Consider the following 8,485-nt stretch of genomic DNA (forward strand, 5'->3'; position numbering starts at 1 on the left):
TGACTACACGGTCAACTTCATATCTACCATTACTGGACTGCACGGCCAACTTCATATCTACCATTACTGGACTACACGGCCAATTTCTTATCTACCATTAGCTGACTACACGCGAACTTCATATCTACGATTAGCTGACTACACGGCCAAATTCATATATACCAATAGCTGACTACACGGCCAACTTCATATCTACCATTACTGGACTACACGGTCAGCATCATATCTACCACTAGCTGACTACACGACCAATTTCTTATCTACCATTAGCTGACTACACGGCCAAATTCATATATACCAATAGCTGACTACACGGCCAACTTCGTATCTACCATTACTAGACTACACGGTCAGCATCATATCTACCACTAGCTGACTACACGGCCAATTTCTTATCTACCATTAGCTGACTACACGCCAACTTCATATGTACCATTAGCTGACTACACGCCAACTTCATATGTACCATTAGCTGACTACACGGCCAAATTCATATATACCAATAGCTGACTACACGGTAAACTTCGTATCTACCATCAGTTGACTAATGGGTCAAATTCATATCTACCATTACTGGATTACACGGTCAGCTTCATATCTACCACTAGCTGACTACACGGCCAATTTCGTATCTACCATTAGTTGACCAGATGGTCAATTTCATATCTACCACTAGCTGACTACACGGCTAACTTCATATCTACCATTAACTGACTACACGGCCAAATTCATATATACCAATAGCTGACTACACGGCAAACTTCGTATCTACCATTAGTTGACTACACGGCCAACTTCATATCTACCATTACTGGATTACACGTTCAGCTTCATATCTACCACTAGCTGACTACACGGCCAATTTCGTATCTACCATTAGTTGACTAGATGGTCAATTTCATATCTACCACTAGCTGACTACACGGCCAACTTCATATCTACCATTACTGGATTACACGGTCAGCTTCATATCTACCACTAGCTGACTACACGGCCAATTTCGTATCTACCATTAGTTGACTACACGGCCAACTTCATATCTACCATTACTGGATTACACGGTCAGCTTCATATCTACCACTAGCTGACTACACGGCCAATTTCGTATCTACCATTAGTTGACCAGATGGTCAATTTCATATCTACCACTAGCTGACTACACGGCTAACTTCATATCTACCATTAACTGACTACACGGCCAAATTCATATATACCAATAGCTGACTACACGGCAAACTTCGTATCTACCATTAGTTGACTACACGGCCAACTTCATATCTACCATTACTGGATTACACGTTCAGCTTCATATCTACCACTAGCTGACTACACGGCCAATTTCGTATCTACCATTAGTTGACTAGATGGTCAATTTCATATCTACCACTAGCTGACTACACGGCAAACTTCGTATCTACCATTAGTTGACTACACGGCCAACTTCATATCTACCATTACTGGATTACGGTCAGCTTCATATCTACCACTAGCTGACTACACGGCCAATTTCGTATCTACCATTAGTTGACTAGATGGTCAATTTCATATCTACCACTAGCTGACTACACGGCCAACTTCATATCTACCATTAACTGACTACACGGCCAACTTCATATCTACCATTAACTGACTACACGGCCAACTTCATATCTACCATTAGCTGACTACACGCCAACTTCATATCTACCATTAGCTGACTACACGGCCAAATTCATATCTACCACGAGCTGACTACACGGCCAAATTCATATCTACCACGAGCTGACTACACGGCCAAATTCATATCTACCACGAGCTGACTACACGGCCAAATTCATATGTACCATTACTGGACTGCACGGCCAAATTCATATCTACCATTACTGGACTGACTGCATGGCCAAATTCATATCTACTATTACTGGACTGACTGCATGGCCAACTTCATATCTACCATTACTGGACTGACTACATGGTCAACTTCGTATCACCATTGGTTGACTTCACGGCCAACTTTATATCTAACATTAGCTAACTACACAGCAAACTTCATATCTACCATTAGTTGACCACATATAATTTGAAAATCAACGTGTCACTTGTAGGATAACAACATCTAGCATTAGTTGACCACAAGGCCAACTTAATGTCTACCAATACTGGACTGCATGGCCAACTCATATATACCAATACTGGACTGTATGGCCAACTTCATATCTACCATTAGTTGACTACATGGTCAACTTCAAACCTCTCAGTAGTTGACAATCATAATAATCTGTGTAAGATCTGACAGTCGTTTTATTATATAACTATCAGATCATACATCTTACCTTGTAGTTACACAAAATATCAGTCTTAGACCATAGGACCGGTTTATTTCTTTTCGCTGACAATGACAATAAACAAGTGCATTCTATCATTATTTCGTTTTCCTAAAGCATAAAATGTTATTTTGATGTCCACCTCTTCTTTGTATAATAAAAACATCATTTGAACATCACTGTGCCACTTGTAGGATAACAATATTGTTTGAACATCAACGTGTCACTTGTCGGATAACAATATTGTTTGAACATCAACGTGTCATTTGTCGGATAACAATATCATTTGAACACCAACGTGTCACTTGTAGGATAACAATATCATTTGAACACCAACGTGTCACTTGTAGGATATCAATATCATTTGAACACCAACGTGTCACTTGTCGGATAACAATATTATTTGAACACCAACGTGTCACTTGTAGGATAACAATATCATTTGAACACCAACGTGTCACTTGTAGGATAACAATATCATTTGAACATCAATGTGCCACTTCTCGGATAACAATATTGTTTGAACATCAATGTGTTACTTGTAGTAAACAATATCATTTGAACACCAACGTGTCACTTGTAGTAAACAATATCATTTGAACACCAACGTGTCACTTGTAGGATTACAATATTGTTTGAACATCAACGTGTCACTTGTAGGATAACAATATTGTTTGAACATCAACGTGTCACTTGTAGGATAACAATATTGTTTGAACATCAACGTGTCACTTGTAGGATAACAATATTGTTTGAACATCAACGTGTCACTTGTCGGATAACAATATTGTTTGAACATCAACGTGTCACTTGTCGGATAACAATATTGTTTGAACATCAAGGTGTCACTTGTCGGATAACAATATCATTTGAAAAACCAACGTGTCACTTGTAGGATAACAATACTGTTTGAACATCAACGTGTCACTTGTAGGATAACAATATTGTTTGAACATCAACGTGTCACTTGTCGGATAACAATATTGTTTGAACATCAACGTGTCACTTGTCGGATAACAATATTGTTTGAACATCAACGTGTCACTTGTAGGATAACAATATCATTTGAACACCAACGTGTCACTTGTCGGATAACAATATTGTTTGAACACCAACGTGTCACTTGTCGGATAACAATATTGTTTGAACACCAACGTGTCACTTGTCGGATAACAATATTGTTTGAACACCAACGTGTCACTTGTAGGATAACAATATCATTTGAACACCAACGTGTCACTTGTAGGATAACAATATCATTTGAACACCAACGTGTCACTTGTAGGATAACAATATTGTTTGAGCATCAATGTGTCACTTGTAGGATAACAATATTGTTTGAACATTAACGTGTCACTTGTAGGATAACAATATTGTTTGAACATCAACGTGTCACTTGTAGGATAACAATACTGTTTGAATATCAACGTGTCACTTGTAGGATAACAATACTGTTTGAACATCAACGTATCACTTGTAGGATAACAATATTGTTTGAACATCAACGTGTCACTTGTAGGATAACAATATTGTTTGAACATCAACGTTGTCACTTGTAGGATAACAATATTGTTTGAACATCAACGTGTCACTTGTCGGATAACAATATTGTTTGAACATCAACGTGTCACATGTAGGATAACAATATCATTTGAACACCAACGTGTCACTTGTCGGATAACAATATTGTTTGAACACCAACGTGTCACTTGTAGGATAACAATATCATTTGAACACCAACGTGTCACTTGTAGGATAACAATATCATTTGAACACCAACGTGTCACTTGTAGGATAACAATATCATTTGAACACCAACGTGTCACTTGTAGAATAACAATATTGTTTGAACATCAACGTGTCACTTGTAGGATAACAATATCATTTGAACACCAACGTGTCACTTGTAGGATAACAATATTGTTTGAGCATCAATGTGTCACTTGTAGGATAACAATATTGTTTGAACATTAACGTGTCACTTGTAGGATAACAATATTGTTTGAACATCAACGTGTCACTTGTAGGATAACAATACTGTTTGAATATCAACGTGTCACTTGTAGGATAACAATATCATTTGAACATCAACGTGTCACTTGTAGGATAACAATATCATTTGAACACCAACGTGTCACTTGTCGGATAACAATATTATTTGAACACCAACGTGTCACTTGTCGGATAACAATATCATTTGAACATCAATGTGTCACTTCTCGGATAACAATATTGTTTGAACATCAATGTGTTACTTGTAGTAAACAATATCATTTGAACACCAACGTGTCACTTGTAGTAAACAATATCATTTGAACACCAACGTGTCACTTGTAGGATAACAATATTGTTTGAACATCAACGTGTCACTTGTAGGATAACAATATCTTTTGAACATCAACGTGTCACTTGTCGGATAACAATATTGTTTGAACATCAACGTGTCACTTGTAGGATAACAATATCATTTGAACATCAATGTGTTACTTGTAGGATAATATCATTTGAACATCAATGTGTCACTTGTAGGATAATATCATTTAAACATCAATGTGTCACTTGTAGGATAATATCATTTGAATATCAATGTGTCACTTGTAGGATAACATAAAACAGAAGCGTTGAGCAGTGTTGTGATGTTGCTGGTAAGTTATTAACAACCGTGAGCACCCAAGTTAAACAGTAAGTACTGGCATATGGGTTTTGTCATTGTTAGTCATTATGACTCGTGCAGGATAAAAAATATTTTTGGTTTATCTGTTTTAATCTTTATTTGATTCATATTATTACATAATTCTTCCCCCCTTGCTGTCAAAACTACATTCAACTAAACAAACACAATAAATATCTTTATTTTGTCAGTACAGTTGTCAACTGTACCTAGAGTCATCATGTGATCGTATGTTTGTTTTTCGTGTGTGTTGACACAAAACTTGAAGAAGGTATCTAGGACTAAGTGAAAACTATCCACGCTTAATAAAACATCAAGTTTTAATTTGATATATGTAATTAATTCTGTATTATTTGCGAAGATGTTTAATTTGTTGAAGTATGTATACACTACTAATCTTAAAATAAATCCGGTGTCATGGTTCATCACCAGTTACGAAGACACCATCTACATTTGATGTAGTTTTAAACTAGGATTAATATCCGCCATGATGAATATCACTTGTGTTGAATGAACGCGTTTTGTTTTTGCTTTAGAAATCGTTTGTGTTTCAATGGAATCCTTGAAACCCACTTGTTACCGCTGTTGAGAAACACATTTAGCACATACATAAATCTCCATGGCAACAGTAATGTGTTCTATAAGCAACAAATACTAGGAAATCAATACGTTTTTATATAGAAGTATGTTAAATCTATGTGCGTGTATAACATTCGGTGTAATCTATCAATCGTTAATTTCTTCTACAAAAGCTTGCCAAATTAGGTTTAAAGTTACATGATTCTTAGGGTCAAGCCTAAAGCAAACCCGAGTGAGAAGTTAATACCGGAAACTTTAGTGCTTCACTCAAATAAAACATTAATAACTATTTGTTTTTGTAATCCATGTTTTTATCTCACAGAAACCCTTTGTTATGTCATCATTAGTCCATTTCCAAAGTCAATTAGCTCCCGATTTAAGTCTATTATTGCCTTCCTACTTCTTCAAAATTATTACTGATAACTATTATTGCAAATAAATATATCAATAGAAATAATATCTTTCTTAACATTTGCTACGGGTAATCATCGAACCAAAGTAACCTTTCCCAGTTTTGACAGTTACACAGACTTAAAACTTAGTTTTATATGTCGCTAGCGTGCAATGAATTATTTGGTAGTATTAAACAAATATACATAATGGGCTATCTATTCTCTGTCCGCCACGAGTATCCAAACCCGACTTTAAGCATCATAATCTCTCAGACATACTGTTAAACTAAAAGCAGGGAATTACAGAACTTTGTTACCATGGCAGACAGAAGTGTTACATATAATTAAGGTTTTTTATCTGTACAATATAACTATACAAAGAATCTCGGCATTTCCTTTACGAGTTGCTCACTAAAATTGTGTTTGTATCTATAGCGAAGCTACTCAAAGTTTCCGTTAGGAGTTGTTTACTTAAATTCTGTTTCTATTTATGGCCAAATTACACTAACAATCTGGCGCTGTGTGTTTGTTTTAGAGCAAATCTACATTGGACTATATACTGTGTTTTACCCGGGGAATAGAACCCCGGATTTCTGGAGGCTTCTGGTGCCATACATTATTTTGCACTACTGGTCAGACAGCATCTCCTACCATTCTAACTGAAGGTTTGACTGTCATTTCTATTTCGTATTCACAGTTTGAAATAGGGAGAAATATTTATGGTATCGCACAGACTCGAAGCCAGCTCTTCAGTTCCCAGATATACAACTCTTCTACTATAACGTCAACCAGCGTCCATAAGCGTAAACATTCTGAAGAAGGTTTCTAGTAAGTATTGAACATTATTTCACAATCCACATATTAGGGCCGAGGGTGCGCTATAAGAGCTTCGGGAAAATCTTCCTATTTGGTTAGACAAGATAGCAGTGGGTATTGTTAATTCGCTGTGTTTCATATTGGCTGTAAATTCAAATCAGATTCGGCTATGCACAGACAGATAGTCCCTGTGTAGCTTTGCAAAACAACATGAGACAAACAAAGAAAGTTCTTAAAATATTAACTGGTGGCTAACTTATAATAACGTTCAAGCTAGTTTTACACTTCGATAACGTTGAGTAATTTTATTCTTTATATCTATGTAAAGTGCTGGGAAACATCGAAAATATCTAGAAACTTTAGGCCTACCTTTAGTAGGTGACGTTAAAACGATCATATTGGATAATTTATGACTTACTCACACCAATTAATTTTGTTTCATATTTTCGTTTTCTACACCTGCAGTTGTTGTTAACAAAATGACTTGTCTGATCTGGTTACAAGTTTTCTAAATCATGACCAGACGATTTGTTTATAACCACTGGGATTAAACTCTGTAAACTGACCCCAAAGACACTGTTGTGAAAATAATTTTAAAAACTCGTAATAGTGTTTGTCATCCTTACATTATAACTTAACGTATCATTTCAATGATTCTAGTAACTTACCTTATCATTTCAAGGGCTCTAGTAACTTATCGCATCATTTCAAGGATTCTAGTGACATAACGTATCATTTCAAGGATTCTAGTGACATAACGTATCATTTCAAGGATTCTAGTGACATAACGTATCATTTCAAGGATTCTAGTGACATAACGTATCATTTCAAGGATTCTAGTAACTTAACGTATCATTTCAAGGATTCTAGTAACTTACCTTATCATTTCAAGGATTCTAGTGACGTAATGTATCAATTCAAGGGCTCTAGTAACTTAACGTATCAGTTAATGAGTTCTAATGACTGAAAACTTGCATCCTGGGATTCTAATGACTTAATATATCAACCTCTAGGTTGTAATGACCTAACACCTAACGTATTAATTCCAGAAGATCACAGCAGAGAATGCCAGGCTATTTCTTTAGGATATCCTAGCTACCAGTAGAAGTTCTCTTTACATCTTATGATTTATTTACAACAGAAATTTATCTTTCATAGTTATGTGTTTTTAATATGAACAAACCATCTGGATATGGTTTTAAATCAATCTCGTTGTTATCTGTTATCAATGGCGCTCAATAAACAAACAATAATATACGCCCAAAGTTGAATCTGATTAATTAGTAATTATAACACCGTAAAATATTAATTAATTATAAAAAGACAAACCTTCTCTGCACTAAAATATACTTATTGTGTCAAGGGACAAGAGTGAAGTGCTAAAGTTTTAATAGCGTTCCCTTTTCTACCCTACATACCCCAACGTTTTGTTATTATTAAGCGCTAAACTGAACAATGGGTTACCTGTACTGTGCCCAGTGAAAGTACCAAGTTTAACACAGTTAGTTCTGGTGTTGTAGGTGTGTTGTTATTTAAAATTAGAGTTCAATTTAGAACAAATAAACTTCTGTATCTAAAAGCGTAATATTCAATGACCTAGACGAGATGATTTTGAAAATTTTATGATTGATTGGTTTTGTTTTCACTATGTGTGGTAGATTTGATTTTGTAATTTTTATGATTGATTGGTTGTTGTTTTCACTATGCGTGGTAGATTTCATTTT

The sequence above is a fragment of the Tachypleus tridentatus genome, chromosome 10 (genome assembly GCF_004210375.1).
Source record: "Tachypleus tridentatus isolate NWPU-2018 chromosome 10, ASM421037v1, whole genome shotgun sequence".
In the NCBI taxonomy this organism is placed as follows: Eukaryota; Metazoa; Arthropoda; class Merostomata; order Xiphosura; family Limulidae; genus Tachypleus; species Tachypleus tridentatus.